The sequence below is a fragment of the Sciurus vulgaris genome (assembly GCF_902686455.1).
Source record: "Sciurus vulgaris genome assembly, chromosome: 7".
NCBI classification, from domain to species: Eukaryota; Metazoa; Chordata; class Mammalia; order Rodentia; family Sciuridae; genus Sciurus; species Sciurus vulgaris.
Window position 1 is genome coordinate 10,703,966 of NC_136467.1, and position 18,128 is coordinate 10,722,093.

An 18,128-nucleotide genomic window follows, 5' to 3' on the forward strand; every position below is an offset into this window, starting at 1 on the left:
AATCTGTGCCCACTGTCAAAAATATGCTGCACCAAACACAAACACACACACACACACACACACACACACACAGAGTTCTGTTATTCCTTCGTTAAAACCCAAGTCACCTGTCACCTACTGCTGTAGTTTTGAGAAGTGTCCCTCAGAAGTTCACGTGTTAAAAAAAAAAAAAAAAAAAAAAAAAGAAATAAATTTCAGTTGTTTATAAGCTTAAAAAAAAAAAAAGAAGTTCACGTGTTAAAGGTTCAGCTGCCAACCTGTGGTGTGGGAGATGATGGAACTTTAGGAGGTAGGCCCAGGAAGAATTTAGGTCACTGTAGACACACCCCTGAAGGAGATATATTAGGACCACAGCTGCTTCTCTCCCCCACCCCCAGCCTCTGCTTCCCAGACGCCACAAAATGAGCAAGCACACAGGCCCAAGCAACAGGCCAACCAACCATGGACAAAACTTTAACACCCATAAGCCAAAATAAACCCTTCCTCTTTTTGAGTTGATTCATCCTACACGTTTGCTACAGCGACGGAGAGCAGCTCGCCCTCACTTCCCCTGAAGCCCACGGCTCTACCTGTGTAGGATCAGCATCTCCTGCCCTGCAAGCCGCAGCTCTTCTCACGAGCCTCCATTCTACTATCACACCAGGTACGCTGTCACCATGCCAGCTTTGTGTCTCTCCTATTGTTCTCTGAGGACCTAGAATGTACGTCTTTCTCCAAACCCAATCTTTGTCACATTAGAGAAATTCTAAGAATGATGACTGCACAAAATGCAAGTGACCATGGCACAAAAGAGTTTGCTTAAATAGACCTAAGATTTTTTCCAAAAAGATCCAGATTTTTTCAAGCTAGAAAACCGTATCAACATACAACTGTTTTAAGTTGTATGTTCCAACTGTGAAACATACAGAATGCTGTTCCTCAAATCAACTGTCTACATCTTAACTAAATAATGTTTTATGATATTACTGAAGGTTCCACTAAATACAAATCAGAACCAACATTTTGCCAACTGAAGATCAAAATCTTTTCTTCTCTTGCAACCATCTTGAGTAAATGAAAGGTGTCCTTAGCTGAGCACAGGTATTAGGTGGTTAACTGGCAAGAAGATCAAAATTTACAACTCTAGATGACAGTAACACCATCCTTTATCTTGCTACCTTTTTATTGGCATAAATCCCACTTTTTAATGGTCTTCTTGTTCCTGACTATTAGAAATTATTGGCAGTTTACACTAACAGGCTTCCGCCATTTCTCATTTCCAAATCCTATTGTGGCTGTTAATTCTAATCAAAACCAAAATAGATCAATTTTTAAGTTTTAAAAAAGGACATTACAAAAATAAATTATGCAAGCAATTTAAAATCCTTCCAATATTCTAATAAATTTGTTATACTAAATTCTGATTTGTTATACTAAATTCTGAACATCAAATAAAATTGTAAAGAACTGTTAAACCATTAAGCTATGCCATACAAACTTTAGAAAATGAAAAATCTGAGAATACAGTATTAAAATGTTTAAGAACATGAATTCTGAATAAGAAAATGAATGCAAAAGTACAGGTGTTTTTTCATATTCATCCCCATCTCCTCTCTTTGCCTGCCTGCCTCTTTCCCTCTTTAATAAGGACAACACCAAATGGTGAAAGCAACTCCTGCTGCACGCAATTATGTACGTGGACAAGAAGGGTGTGAAAGTTTGAGTGAAGATATTAGAAGTGACAGCTTTTCACCTTAGCCTTTCTGTGCCCCTCCAAACTTGCAGTGAGCAGATGGTAATTTTCAAGCACATTTAGACCAGGCTTAGAAGGACAACTCGGTGATAAAGAAATAACTGCACATACAAAAAAAAAAAAAAACATGTTTTGCAACCTACAGTTTTTAATTTAGAAAAACTTTCGTTCCAGTTAACGGAAAGAGAGAGAGGTGTCGGGAGCATCGCTCCATATAAAATGCTGACGTATGAATTATAAGATAATTTTCAACATTTCCCTTTCACATTTACACACTATAGAATACCAGTAAATAACGGAACTTTTTTTTAACTAGAAATCTAAATACCATGCAAGTCACTGAACAATGAATATCAACTCATAAAGGAAGCAGACACCTCTCAAACTCAAACTCAAACTCAATGGCCTGCTTTTCTGACCATGTGGGAACTCTGAGCAATGCTTGGCCATACCGAGGGCTTTCCAGAAGAGCTTAACATCAGGGTGAAGGCCAGCTATCACAGGGTAACAAAAAAGGAAAAAAATCAGACACTTTTGATTCATTTATATTTCAAATGCAAAACTGACTATTCTAGTTGAAAGGAACAGAAAGCTATTTGCCTGTCTCTTCAAACCAACAACAGAAGAAACTGAAAGCAGCCCAGGCAGGTGACCAGCACCCTGGTCATGGCTCTACAGTCCACTTCCAACTCCAGCTCCACCTAGAACTTCCAATCCAAACAGAAACTTCACAAAAGCCCACTTTCATGTGGTTAGCTCGGGGACACCAATAAATGACAGTGCTCCGGACAAGATGGCTTGTCTGAATCCCCTTCCCAGAAGGTTGCACCCAGACCAAAGCCACACCAAGACCTCTGCTTCTACCCACTGGGGCCCCTGTGGAATCGGGGGGAATCAGGGCTCTGGCACTCTCCTAAAACTGCAGATGACAGAAACAGGGAACATGGTTTTGTCATCATAAAACCAAGGTTCAGCCTCTGACACTTCAAAACCATGCAACCTTGGGAATGTCATCAACCCTAAGCCTCAACTTCTTCATCTAAAACAGTGACCTCTCAGCACCATAACAGAGCCATTATGCTGATCTAAAAATACCTAGCGACCATACAAATCTCCCTATGTTGGTTTGATTTCTCATGATACTTCAAGAAAGCCCTGGACAAGAAATTATCAGTTTGTCTCAAGCACAACTGCTACCACAGCCCTCCCATAAGCCCAGTCACAAGTTTTTCTGGGTCCTCTGACCTTGTGGTGAATGAAGCACAAGGCGAGACCATCCCAGCGTTGAACCACGAGGACCCCAACCTCCAGCTGCTCAGGTTACTGACTGCATCAATCACTTCTCCAGCTTTTTTTCTTCCCCTTCACGTTTTATACCACAGTTTTAACAAAATACGGACAATGACTTCTACAATTAATCAAGACAATGGGTTTACTAGATCTGAGTATTTAAGTATTTTAAAAAGCTGACCTCACTTATTTTTATGCAAGAGGATACACACACACACACACACACACACACACACACACACAATGCAATGAGCCACAACATATGTACACAAACACGTGGCTACAAGAGAATGAGACAAACACAAGGCTTCTTAGGAGAGTAAGATGAAACATTTAATGCTGAAGAGGCAGCACAGCCCAGAGGTCAAGACGACAGTCTGGAGTCATGATGACTGGATTCAATTCCAGCTTCTCGGGAAAGTTACTTAATCTCTCCCCTGCCTTAGTTTCATCATCTACAAAACGAAGTTAACAGCATATGCCTCATAGAATTGCTATGAAGTTGAATGATGTAATGTATATAAATGCTAAAAATAGCATGTGGCACACACTGGGGGAATTAGTAAGTTTATATCATCATTATTCAATGCATCTTAAAAAGTGTACAACAGAATCATTTCACACGTCAAAGAGAGGTGTGTGTGTGTGCGTATGTGGTTCTATGCATTCACAGAGTGGCATGTGTTTGTTTAAACACATCTTTCCAAACAGAACTAGGAAGAGGGTGTCTGCGTGAACACCAGGCAACAGATGCTGTTCTGTGACCTGAACACACAAGGACGCAATCTGTCCTCACAAAAGCCCTATATGATACCCAGGATCAGAACCCCAAAGCCCACCGTCTTTATCCACTCTCTACCAAGAACTCAGCTATTGTTACGCCAGGTGAGAGTAGTTTTTACATAACCAAATTTCCCCTTAAAATGTTAACCACAGAGAACAAACCACTGTAATCTTTATCCTCATACTGGTATTTCAATGACTGTCTTTTTCATAAAAGTGCCACAACATCTCTGAGGACCTCACGAATAAGAGAGTAACCAGCTGGTTCCTATATTCCAGAGCTCACTTCTCTAATGTAAATCAATGGATTATGCAGCCCATCTCTAACTATGGGATTTTAAACATATGAAACACACACACTACAGATTTGGGGCTCCATTCGAATCCGTGGACTCTCCTGGTGAACTTAAGGTTTCGCTGCTCTAACCAGTTCACACTATGAACAAACTGCTTGGCTGTGATTCATCTTAATTTAATTATAAAATCATTATTTTACAACACTTATTAGAAATACTACCTAAACCATGGTAATTTGTCTAAACAGAGAAACTAACAGAAGCAGGTGTGTGTGTGTCTTCTGGCGACACATGAAACACATCAGCGGCCAGCGGCTGGCCTTCTGGGGCCTCACGCTGCGCCCACCCAGCACGCTCTCCACCCAGGCAGTTTTTGCAGCTAAGGTCCATTCTTGATGTAAATTCTGGCTGATTTTCAAGCCTCTGAAACTCAAAGAGCGAATCTTCTCATTAACAAGCTTTAAAAGTATCATCTATACCCCTTGGAAATTTATTGCTAATTCTTCAGAGTAACTTAAATATTAGAAACTTATTCTTCCAAAACTGAACACTTTGATACATGTTCCAGTCATTCCTTTGTGTTAATGTAAACCAATGCTGCTCTCAAGTTGCTCCTGCTTGGATTTTACCTTTAATGGAATACCATTATATATGATAAGCATCTATACCACTGCCAACTACCCGAACTGACTGTTATATCACAAAAGCTTTATCAAATGGCCACAGACAAAAACTGCCTAGTAATTAGTTGAAAAAATAAGACAAACCAAACAGAAGCCCATGTAACAGCCTAACACATTTGTTCATTTATTCTGATGACCATGTTTTTGTTTTAATTATTTATGGTAATTATAGCAGTTAATGTGCTATAACATTTTTGCAAAAGAAATGAAATCTCAATATAATAAAACCTCCCCAAATCTTTCACTGTTTCATCTGTGCCCTCTACATTTCAGACACAACAACCGAAGAACCGTGTCAGTTGATATCCAGAGACCAACACAATTCGACATTAGCTGGATCCCTGCGTGGAGTTGTGTTTTTCTCAGTCATTTACATCAACAGGATCTAATGCACCATGGAATAGTCTGGATCTCCTCAGTCCTGAGACAATCCTGTCAATTCTGAGAACTGCCCCAATACCTCCCTTGGGCCTGTAGTCCTGGGACCCAGAGGAATGACCAGACATTCCATCCTCCCACCTCTACCCACGCCTCCCAGCTCCCAAAGCTTCCCGAACTGCTCAGATTATGGATCCTAAAGAATCTTAATTTCCTGAATGCCACAGAAAATCCCCCAATACAAGTCCATAATCACTCAAAAGCAAAGAGCCATTTCAAGTTCATTTTAGCTCATCACAGCAACTGAGCTCAATCTAAAGAGGAGGAGGAGGAAGAAAGGGGGGAAACTACTATTTAGCTAGTTAGCTAGTTGGGAGGGGACTACTATTTAGAAAGAAAACGGTTAAAATGTCACAATTCACAACTCACTGAAGAACAATATGCTTTGCAAAATCACTCATATCATTCCCACACACAAAAAAAAAACTGGGGTTTTCATTAAATTATTTGTAAGTACCATCTCATTTAACCCTCATAAAAACCTACGGAAGTAAGCAATGCTATCAGACCCATTTCACAGATGCAGAAGCCATCTCTCAGTGGTTAAGTTTGAAACAAGAGGATTGACAGTCTCAGCAATTAGTGAGGCACTTAGCAATTCATCGCGATCCTGTTTCTAATAAAATTTAAAAAATAAATTAAAAAAAAATGGCTGGGGATATGGCTTAGGGGTTCAGCACCCCAGGGTTCAATCTCCAGTACAAAAAAAAAAAAAAAAAAAAGAGCCTGAAAGCTCAAAAGCAAATAGAGTACTGTGTCCTAAAATGAGACTACAGGACAAGAGAAGCCATTCCGTCAATCCAAGGAAACAAAGAGACTTTCCCACATTTTGCAGCCTCTTCTACCACAAAATGCCTAAATAGAAGAAGAAAGAAGTAAGCTTTCAGAGGTCTCCACTCCGCCCCACCCCAACTTGCAGGGGTGACCTGGGGTAGACCTCAGCCTCCCTAAAAAGGGAAACACAGGCCCCAGCCAACAGTTCAGAGGCCTAGACCTACCAGAGGATCTATCACATGCCCAAGGTGGAAATAACACTCATCCTTAGGACAATTCTAGAACCCCGAGTTTAAAAATATCAAGATTGTTTTAAAGAATGTGTCAAAGTTTTCCCAATCACCTTTACATAGACTTTCATCTAGTCTTACATTTCAATATAGGCATACTTAAGTGCTACAATCCCAGTGTGTCAACCTAGAGTTACAGCAGAGTTAAGCCCACAATTCTGAAGTTCCAATTCCTAACCCAGAGCTTGAGCTCCGAAGGATTAGAAAGCAGCACCCTGAGCCACACTCTGGCACCTTTGAGGCACACGGTACATGCCTTCAGGAAACACTGCTTCTCGGCACCGCTTCAGAAGAGAATCCCACTCCATTCACAGCAAGCTCACCAGGCAAAAAGGAAGGTTTGGGTTTTTAAACCTGCTTGTTTGATAAACTTCTTGCTGTGTTTCCCCTAGTAAATGAGGGAGAAGGAAACATTAAGCATCAAAACCATACCAAAAATGGAAAGAAAGGATCTTAGTCCCAGGCCTGTACTGGGATGGCACAGCACAGCTCAGGACCTGGGAAATAGAATACAAGTTATTAGCTACTGACGGAGCCAGAGCCCACTGCTGCCATTAAATAATAGTTCAATCTTCTGGGTAACCCTCTGAGTTGGTCTTGACATGTTTCCTTGTGGTCAGTTTTGGAAAAACACCTCCTACTGGTAAAATTTGGGGTTCAGAAAAAACTGTTGGAGCACTCAAGGGGAAATAACATCCTTTAGTTTGGCAGAGAGGCAACAGTCTTAGAAACTGATTTTTATGAAACTGCTGAATTAATGAAGGTCTAAATCACTGCCTCTTTTTTTTTTTTTTTAAGTTAAAAGAGACTGAAACACAAAACAAACTAAATTTATGAAGTCTGCAGTTTGAACAGAATATTCTGATTCAAAGTCCCACATGCTTAGTCAGAGATAACTTTCCCCAATTAGGTTGTGCAAGTATTCACACAACCAAAAGTACCCCAGCCCAACACAAGGGATAACGATATCTCCATACCTTTAAAGACTAGGAGGCTGATTCAAGTCAGTCCACAGGGATCCACCTCTGCTGGTCAGTTGTGCCAGAATCCTTTAGCTAGCTATATTCAAGCCTCTTTTAAAGAGCCCAATCGGCTCTAAACATGTGCTGTTTTTTTCATTATTTTAAGTCTTCTATGTGAAAAACTTGACCAATAAATAGTCAATTAACCTTGACAGTAAAAAGTTTACTGTACTTAATCATTTGAATGCAGAGAGTTGTTGTAATGATCTTTGCAAAATTCCACATTACAGCAAGCAGGTCCAGTTCAAACCCACTCCTGACACCCTACAGCCTGAAGCTTGTACATCAAAGATAGTCAGGTCTGAGATAGCAGAACAATTTGACAGTTACAGCTCCAAAAAGGGGAGACCTATAACGACCTAGATCCACAGCCTTCAGAAGGAGTCCGACTAACCAATAAAAAGGGGAAAATCCCTGGAAAATATAATTCTCCCATTAAAAAAAATATAGATCTTATTGTTATTTCCAAATAGACAATTAAATACTGGAGTATCAAAGGCAAACCAGCAAGTTGAGGTTGCAAAACAAGTAAGGAGTAAGTTAAGTCCTGCAGGATTAGATGGTATTTGTAGAACAAATAGGGTATCTTTCGTCTGGCAGTCAAGGCCTGGAGCCTGTGCCTCAGCTCTGTGAAGACCTGGAGCAGCCCAGCTCACTTGGAAGGGCCCTGCGTACAGGGGCCCCTGTATTCGAGTTCCCCTCCTGCATGCTTTCTCTGCGGGCAGCAAGAGTGCTCAAAAGACCAGAGCCTGTGCATTCCAACATGAAATAAACAACACGGCTGCACACCGAATGTAGAGAATGTATATTTAACAAATATATAGTCTTGACCTTTGTACAACCCAGTTGTCAATTATCATCTCTGGGTGGAAGGACTGTATGGGAATTTTTGTACCTTTATGTTTTTTTGTATTACCTGGAAATTTTACAGTAAAAAACTTTTCTTTCTCCTGTCAGAAGGGAAATATAGAAGACATTTTCCTTCTTAAATTTTAAATTCAATGTGGCTCCAAAGAAGGTGTGATAAATAGGTTTGATATCTTTAACCAGGTCAGCTGTTGCTAAAATTTAGGTATATGATTCTTCCTATTCAGAGAATTATGAAATAACATTAGATCTAACTTCAACTCTCAGAGTGAAAAAATATTTTAAACTTCCTGTGCATTAAGTATTTATCTGTGGGATTACACGAACTGCAACAAGGAGCTACTCCGTGATTATTAAAAGTTATTATACTTTTCAGTTCAGTGTAAGAAATGGTCACAGGGTTTCCACTGGCCTATTCTGCCAATATATTTCTTTTCATCCATCCAGACACTCATGTCTTAAAAACTCTTACCAAATCCCCATCTGCCTGAGGGAAGAAAGTCTCCCATACTTTGTTAGGCACTTTGCACATGACAGAGTTCTGTTACTATTAGCCAATGGACACTATCTACTTTATGAATTTTAATCTGGTTATAGTTTTAACTCCAAAATCCAAAAGAGCTCAAAGAAGTTTCCTAAGATTTACAGCACACAGATCATGAACCAAGAGGAAATAATGTTCACACCCAATGGACTGTGTTTATCATTCTATTCAACGACCATTACAAAACACAAACCAAGCTTAAAATGTTTAAATTACTCAGGTTTTCCACTGGCAGATCAAAAGCTAAATGAAAATATTAAATGACAAAAATTTCCATTTCCAAATATAAATTAATCCTAAGGAAATTTTTTCCCTCAAAATTGCAGTTTACTAGAGTCCTAATTTTTTAATGATATAGGAAAAGAATACTTTTTAAAAGGGACAAAACTAGCAGAAACTGAAATCTTCAATTCTGATTCCTTTTTTCCTATTACAGCACAGGAGATCCCAAACCTTTGACCCTTCAATTGTACTTCCATGAATTTACCTGAAAGAAATACTTCCACAATACCTAGACCTGTCAGAGGGCATTTCGCATCATTTGTCTGTCATACACTGGAATCAATCAAAACATCCCACAACCAGAAATCTGCTTAATTAAATGATAATGAATTCATTAAAAGGAATACTGTATGCTTCATCTAAGTACAGAAAATGTCTAAGATATATTAAGTGAGCGAAGAAAGTTGCAGACAAATATGTTCAATACTATACCATACCATTTAAAACCTCATCTGAAAGTATATAAAACAGACTTCTCCAAGGAGTGGGATTTTTGAGGGCTTTTACTTTCTGTATTAAGTATTTCAATATTTTTTTGATCTTTTACAAGTAGTACTCTGTAATCAGAAGGGGGAAAATACAATTATTCTCTCATTCCCCAACAAATGCAGAGTTCACTATTCATCTGGAACTAAATCAAGTCTGTTTATAGCTATAGGTACTTCATTTATTAAAAACAACACCATCACATAACACGATTTGGAAATGGTTCTTTATTTAGCACCCCAGCAGCCACCTTGAAATTATGAATATAAAGTTCTTAAAAGGGAAGGGCTTTTTACTGATTTTCTCATTCTACAAAATTAGAAATTTCCAATTTGTCAAAGTCACTCATATCTTAGAAACAGGTCCTCAAAAAGAGAAATATCTACATGATTTCTTGTAAAAGTTCAGTCCTAAATAAGAATGCTGGAGTACAAAATTCACACAAAATGCTGTTATAAAAATATACAGATGCATACTGACCAGTTCAGAAGAATCTAACCATAAAACTGTCCCCGAATTCTTAAGACTTTCTGCTTCTCTGTCCAATCTTCTCTATTTTCAGAGATCAAATAATGATTCAAAACAGAAGGACAGTAATTGTGTACAGTGTTGTGCAAACACTGATCCAGGTCCCTGCACATCAACTTAAATACACGTGAGCAAAATACTCTCTGCATGTGGTGGACAGTCCTGTGGCAAGGTACTCTGCTCAACCTGCCCACGGCTGCCTGTTCAAAGCGGACACCACCTTGTGAAAAAACACCCACCAGTGTGTTCAGCAAGCACAGTGGCAGAAAGGTACCCTCACACATTTTTTTTAACCTCGGGGAGAAAGTGAACAACTGTCCCTCAATAATCAGTGTCAGGGCCAATGATATGGTTTCCCTTCCTTGAGATCCACCCAACTGTGACAATTGGCTTACCCACTACGCTTCTTAAGAGCTTTAAAAAAAGCTCTTAAAAAAAAAACCTCCCCTCCCCTCCCAAAAGGCCACACAAATATTTGTCTTTTCCTTCTTTTTCCCCTTCCATCAAGCCATGAGTAAGAGAGCAGAGAGAAATTTAATCTGACTGCCTGCTCTTCAGGACAGAAAAACATGCAAAGACAGAAACAGTTTACACAGGAGGTGTTTAAACTTGACTCTTAGACCACATAAATGCAGATACCTCCCTCTACGAATTAACTAACACTGTGCTGTTTAATATTTAAAGTCACCACTGGGTCACACATCTTGACTGACTGCAAGGCATGACCTAAAAATTATTTGTAATGAAAATTCTGTAACATTATTACTCACTTCACCAAATTCCTTAAGAATGTTTAATAATAAAACAAAGCAATCTTACAGTTTTAGTATATAAAACAACATCCAGGAAAATGGATAGGGAAAAAAGGAGACAAAATTGGTTTTCTAGGTACTGCTACAGGAGGTGGGGGAAGAACTATGATAACAAATGAATTCTTCTTCTTTCTATCCACAAGGATCTAAGCCAACAATTTAAAGTAAAAAATAGGGCACATAATCCCAAGAAAATTCTGGACATAATTTAGGGAAAATTCCACTGGACACAAAAGATCAAAGTGAAGACTAAATGTCCCCAAATTGTTGACATTTAATACATATGCTTCTCCAGAAACCCGGTGCTCAATTAATTAAAAGTATAAGTACTCAGGCCGAGAAGTTTCTCCCTAGCAGATGGTACAACAGACTTCAAAAATAATGGGAAATTTTACTTAAAGTTGTGCTCCTTGGTTGTATTCACAAATATCTTACCAGAAGATACAAGTGAAGGGCTGGCATCAGATGGCTCTTACTTATTTATCATGACGGAGCGAGGACTTGGCAAGGCAGCAGGGCAGCCCCACACTCTGGCCTACTCCGCCAGAGAAGCCCCCTGCACCTCCCTGCACTGAGCTCCATTCCCAGGCCAGACGAGGCTATAAAAAGCCTGGCCTCATGCCAGCTGGCAAGACCACACACCCTGTATTTTTAACTTAAGGGGGCCTCAGGATCAGGCCACCACCAGGGCACCAAAAACGCACAAGAAAGCTTAACAACCTCCAGCCAGGATGGTGGTCTCTGTGTAAGATCTGCTTCCCAGCTATCCTACTCACCAACCGGCTGTGAATCTAACAGCGAAGAAGCCATAAACGATAACACTGTGAAAGCTGATAGAAGTGGGTAGATGGGTCATGAGGAAGGAGCACGCTCAGTTCCAAAGAACATATGTACAGCTATGTAAACAGCAGTGTGAACGCCCAGCACCGGCCAAATAAATTGGACTCTAATTTCTTATTCCTGACACATAAGGCTACAAACTTGACTTTTGCTATAATTACTCTAACAGTTTGCTGTTGTTGTTTTTAGTTTCACACTGGTCTTGGCACTGGGCCACACATAGATACCATGAAGCTGTTCCTTAGATAAAACCCAAACACAGCAACACTACAACTGAATGCTGCGAGCTCAAGGATCACACTACCATGAGCAACTTAATTATCTGGGTTAATAAGTATGAATCAAAGTTCTTTTCATCTCATCCTTTATTGCTAAAAGTTACATCTAAACATAGACATTAGTAAAATGTCTCTTTCTCTGAGGACGGAGGACCGCCAAAGCCTCTATCATGATTCTTAACACCAATTCTGAGAACAGAGCTCCCACTGCAGGACCAGGTGGCGGCCAGAAGGCGGGGCTCCGATCGCAGCGCCCTCCCCTCAACCCGGCCCGCGCTGGGCTCTCCAGCAGGTTGCGGCCGGGAGGCAGGACTGCTGCTCTCAGCATCTGGAAAACCAGCAGCAGGGCAGGCAGATCTGCATGGACTTGCATCTAAGCCAGAACTTTTCTTTTTTTTACTAAATATAAGCTTAACATATTTTACTTCACTTACCTCTTTTTTACCCCTTAAAGCAAAGGGCACTCACAAGAAGTATGTCCGCTACAGGTATGCAATGATCACATTACAGAATATACACACGCTCAGTGGATCCTTACAATCTCAAACACAAGGATCGTCCTTGACTTCATTAATGCGCTGCCCTCCCCACTGCCTCCCTCTGCTTCGTGCCTCTCCGTGGGCCGCCCTCTCAGTTCCCCTTCCTGGGACTCCTCTCCAGACCCTGGCTGCGTTCCTCTGGGTAGGAAGGTCCACTGCTCCCCCACTTCCGCCCCCCTGCTGGCCTGCAAACGCAGCCCAGAGCAGAGCTTCCTGGCTAATCTAAACAAAGGCCACCCGCCTCACACAGCAACTCAGCCAAGTCCCTGCCAACCAGAGACACTCCAGTTGTCTGCTTCATTCCTTTATTCATAGGTTTATTTTTAGTCTACAAATTCCTTGAGCCACTGGAAACTCTAGTGAAGCGCCAGGTAGCACACTGCAGAAACCCCACATGTCGACAACAGGCTGGTAAGAAACCGCTTTATCAAAATTGTCTTCGTAGAGTTTTCCACTGAACAGATTAAATATTCATGTTTATCTCTACTATCTCATGGAACCCCATTAAAATGACAGTAACAAATAATTTTTAAAAGTATAAATTAACAAGGGCAAAGAAAACATGAGGTGAGATGGTAGCAGATAGGAGTCAAAATTTTTTTTGGAAGGAGAAAAGCAGATAGACAAGTGATAATTAAAGTTTTAATCTGTTCTAGGTGAGAGGATGAGAAGCAAGCTAATTAAAGCACAGAACCCCAAAGACGTGGGACCAAAGGGTGGCAGTGGCCGGATAAAAACTGTTGAGGAGTAATTCAGATCCCTCTTTGTTGCCCTCACCCCAATCCTGTGGGAAATCAGAAGAGAAAGACCACCAGGAGCAGCGGGCTGAGGAGTCCAGGGAAGGTGCGGATTAACCTAAGGCACATGTACGTGACAGGCCGTTTCCCACTAGGTCACCCAAGAAGCCCCCGAGTCTTCGCCAAGAGCCAACAGTGAGTTACCAGGGAGGGGAAATGTAGTCAGGGTCCTCAAATGAAATGGCTCAGATCCCTCCCATCACCCAGCCCACCAAGGGACACAATTGTCCAAGGACACAGGACCTTCTACCAGTTCCTAGAACCTGGTGGTTGGAAGACACTGCAAGAAAGCCTCCAGCAGGGAGCACCATCAAGAACCACAACAGACACCTTTTTAAAAACCCTAAACTGCTCCTCGGTGAGATAAAACTATCATTCATGAAATAAAACTAAGATGGTATAAAAAAAGAAATTCTAACAAACGAAAACAAGTTTGTGGTAAGTAAAACTATAAAAACAAATTTAAAAACTCACCATATCTGCCAGGAAATAAAACAACAACAAAGAAAGATCAACAAATGAAAAGGGGACAAAAAGTTTTAAAATTAAAGGATCAGCCCAGAATTTATAACATTCAACAAACAAATTTCCAGATAGGAAGAACAAAGAAAATAAAGATTATCAAAATTACCCCCCACACAGCAACCAAAAAAGCAAGAATCGAGTTTAACACTGGATGGTCTAACAAAACGAATGGAAAAATACCAACTCCCAAGCTTCATCAACATTTTAGAAATCAGGAAAATAAAAAGTTAAAAAGTGTTTAAAGCCACCAGAAAGGGCGGGGTCGGGAGGGTAACACAAAGGATGAGAACCTGGACTTCTCAGCAGAAATGCTGGAGGAAGGGCAGGGTGACTGAGAACAGTGAACGGCACTTTGGGGAATTATATCCAATCTAGAGTTCCTACTCATCCCAAGCACCAATTCAGTGTGAGGCTGGAGGGGAGGAATGGTTGCCCCTCCTGCACACTTTCAAAGAAGCTTCTGAAGAATGCACCCCATCAAAATGAGGGAACACAGAAGACGGCTCTCAGGAGGCAAAATAATCCCTAGAATTAAGGGATGTCTTCCCGCACGAGTTCAGCAGGGCAGAAGGGAGAGGAGGAACCCACAGGCAGACCCCAACTCTGCCCAGGAAACCCCCACTATGTGCAAAGTCACAGGAGCTGGAAATAAGCAACAAGCCAAGTGCTTCCTTCCACCTCCCAGTCCAATGTTGATCTAACTCAAAGAATCTACCGCAACTGATTTTATCCTCGCTGTACAAGGATATCGAGTTCTGAACTCAAAATTACAGAGGCGGAGCTTTTAAATGTGAGCATTGCCTCAAATATAGAAAGGCTATTCAAAAACATGATAATTATCAGTGAATGTGAAGAATATTCACTGTATGTTGATCAGTCCCTCCTGGACACAGAGGATGGAGGGCTCCAAGTATGGAGGGGCAGTTTCTCTTTAAAAAAAAAACACAAGTTCCAGCCAAACTTTAGGAGGAGGTTGATTCACCATCCAAGCTGACCAACCAAAGTACCAGAACAGGGCAAAAGGAAAATGAAAGGAAAATCTAGATCCTCTTTACCCTGCAAGGGGGTGTGGACATGGACACGACACTGAACTCCATTCTATGTTCATGACCTTGTGTAAAACTTAAGAGGTGAAGAATTCTGTAAAATTCACAGAGCCTTGAAACCTAATTTAATATGAAAAGAACCTCCCCTTCCCAGAGTATAGTCCCCTCTCCAGCATCAGCAAGGTCTTACTGTGAGATCCTGTTCTAATGCCCTAGTCCACTCAGCTTCAGCTGCTCCAGTGCAAGTTCTACAAGCCTGTACCCAACACTTGCCAACTCCAGTCTAAGGACCTAGGAGCATTTGAGCTCCCTTAGGGTTACTAATACAAGTCTGATGACAAACAAGTTAACAAACAATCAAGGACCTTTGGTCTCTCAATTCAATGAACCAAAGGCAAAAGTCAATCAAACGAGTGTACAAGATAATAGTATCCACCTAAAGCAAAAAATCAACTTTCACGTATTCAGGCTAACAACCCCGCTAGGTCCCCCTTCTTATCCCACCCAGGTAACTGTCCCTCCATGTGTGCCATAACACAAGGACAAAGGTCAATACCCAAATTCACCACTCAACTTATCTCTCTGCAGTGTCCCCTTCCAAGGTCTTTGGGAAACCAAGACCTGGTTATGGTCACCTTGATATTTCCCAGTGACTAACACAGGAGAGCATACACGGCAGATATTCCATACACTGAGTTAATCTGAAAGTGAATAAACACAACTTACAGTATGAACTGCCTATCTCTAAAGGGAATCGCTTCAATTCAAAGAATCACATTTTAACAGGAAACTCTGTAACATAAATATAAAAGTAGTATACCTGCCACAAATAGAAGATAACCACCAAAAACAAATATCATGAAGACAACATGACGACATTCTAACTAGAGAGTGATGCCGGCCTACAGCCCAAACTGAGGCCTGTCCTCCAGAAAGAAAAAGGGGTGGCAGGGGCCCAAAGTGCCAGCAGGGTGCTATGCGCAACACTGTGAACGTTAATAAATGTCACTGGACTACACACTTTTAAACGGTTCATTTTATGTTACATGAATTTCACCTCAAAGAGAAGTTGCCCTAAGTGAGAGAATAGTGGATAACATTCGATTTTCAACGTGTTAGAGGTCACTAAGGACTTTCCATGCAACTAATACTCAATGCCAAAGTGAGGCTACTTTAGTTATGATCAATCTCATTACTTAAAAACACAAATGAAACCTCCTCAGTGCTGAGAAGCAGTCTAGTTCCACCAGAACCATAAATCAGTGCTAGCAGGGCCCAGACTTCAGGCGCTGCAGACCTGAAACCCTTGCCCTACTGCTCGGCAAGCATGTGCACTTGAGCAGCCTCATCAGCCTCCCTCCCCAATGTCCTCATTTAGGTTGGGATGCTAACGATCCATCCTGAGGACCAAGTGGGTTAATCCCAGTCAAACAGAGCCCCACTCAGGCTAAGCCCTTCGTAAACATTAGCTACTATTATTATTTGTAAAATGGACATAAGAATGCAAGAATTAAATGGAACTGTCGGCGTGGAGGTGCTCGGAATAAGACCTGGCACAGAGACTGTTGTTATGTGTCATCTAGTGACACTCCTTCCTATTTACAAATAAGAATCTGGGCCGAGAGGAGATGATAGCCACCACAGCGACATAGCGACACTGGCAACATCTTCCACACTAAGGCACTAAATTCCTACACTTCCTTAAAAGGGAAAATTGTTCATCCCTCCCAGATCCTCCACCAGAGCCCAAGCTCCCCACTCCTGAGGTCCAGGTAAAGCCACGCCCTCTGCTCCAGGAGACTGCCTCGGTGCAGAGGGGCTGCAGGGCCACAGCCTGGTCTGCAACACAGCCTTACTAGAAACCGAGCTTTTCCAAAGTGCTCTGACTCCATAAAGAAACTGAAAATAATGTCTGGTACGCAAGAGAGCCCCACCTAGGAGCCCTGGGGCACTACAATGTCACAGGAAGATTTTCCTCCGCAAAGAACCCAAAGTATGGCGTGGTGGATGGGGCCTCCACCACCTGTGGCGCTCCGCCTCCACTCTGGAGGAACTCTCTGCTCCAGGGAGGAGACTCCTGCCAGAAGCGGGGAGGTCTGCACTGTCCAAATGGCACGGGACCACTGCGGGCTTTCCTCCACACACAGTCAACCATCAGCGCTGGCTGCAGATCTGACCTCCGCCCGTGTGAGCCCGTCTGACTGAACCATCCTGCAGGCTCCCTGCTCCACCTGAGGGACCCCGCCAGCGCAAGACACAAGGCCAGGAACAGGACTGCCAAGAAGTGAAGTGGCAGGCTCCTCAGGACGACACGGGTGAGGAACGGGTGAGACAGAGGCCTGCAGCACCACACTGCAGCACCAGGGAAGACCGCTCGGCGAGCACAGTCTCTTGGGCATCAAAACGTGACTGGGCGCCGGGAAAGGCAGGGCTGCAAGCAGTCCTGCAGCCAGCAGAGCAGCCTCAGGCTTCAGGACGGTGCCCAGGGCACAGAGGCTTCACTGAACAGCCTGGGGAAGACCCCAGCGCACGGTTCCTCGGAGCCGCAGACACGCCACTCAACACCTGACATTTCTGTACGGTGCTGGACAGAGGTCACTGGCCAAACTCTGAAATCTGCAAATCCTTTCATTCGTTTATTTCAAGTGTTTGCAGGGTTCCGTGTCCAGTTCCATTGGAGGCTTACAGCGGAGGCAAAACAAATCCCCACCCGCCCAGAGCTTGTGTTCTAGGAGGTGAATTGGACAGCGAAGACCAACACAGTTCATGGTTCCAAGTGGCGAGGGAGGACAAACCAGGGTCAAGGGGAAGAGGGGTGTGCAGATTCACTGAAGCCAGAGACAACACCTCAAAGAAGTCAGTCCCGGATGACAGTCTGCCCAGCAGGCAAGAGGAGGTCTTGAGGGAGGGTGAAGAGAGGGTGAAGGACAGGACAGAGAGCAGAGAGGTGGTGACGCCCCTCGGCCTGAGAGAAATGGGGGACAGTCAGGGCCTGGTGCAGATCCCTGAAAGGACCATTCAGGTTGCTACGCTAAAAACAGATGTTGGTGTGGCGAGCGCAAGTGGGAAATGCAGTGAGGAGTCCACAGTGACAAGCCACACAGGATGGCGCGGCTCGGCCCAGGGCAGTAGCACCAAGGGAGGGATAGGGCCCTGCTTCTGAATGTGTGTTGAAGGAAGGATCGGCGGGATCATCTAAGAGACTCAAAGGCTGGAAAAAGGACAACTGGAGTTTGGGCCTGGGCAACCGAAGGGTGGAGCTACCATTTATTGAGG

The 18,128-nt window shown here is 42.5% G+C and overlaps 1 protein-coding gene across 11 annotated transcripts in view; it reads right to left on the reverse strand.

Moving 5' to 3' along the window:
• ARID1B (AT-rich interaction domain 1B) overlaps window positions 1-18,128 on the reverse strand; it is a 405,422-nt gene that overhangs the window by 331,261 nt on the left and 56,033 nt on the right. Inside the window, exon 1 of one of the 11 annotated variants that reach the window (XM_079146748.1) lies at window positions 12,380-16,556. The exons of the other annotated variants lie outside the window; for them this stretch is intronic. The gene's annotated coding sequence lies outside the window, so the exon portion shown is untranslated. Of the gene's footprint in view, window positions 1-12,379; window positions 16,557-18,128 lie in introns of those variants that run through there. 11 annotated transcript variants of the gene reach the window in all.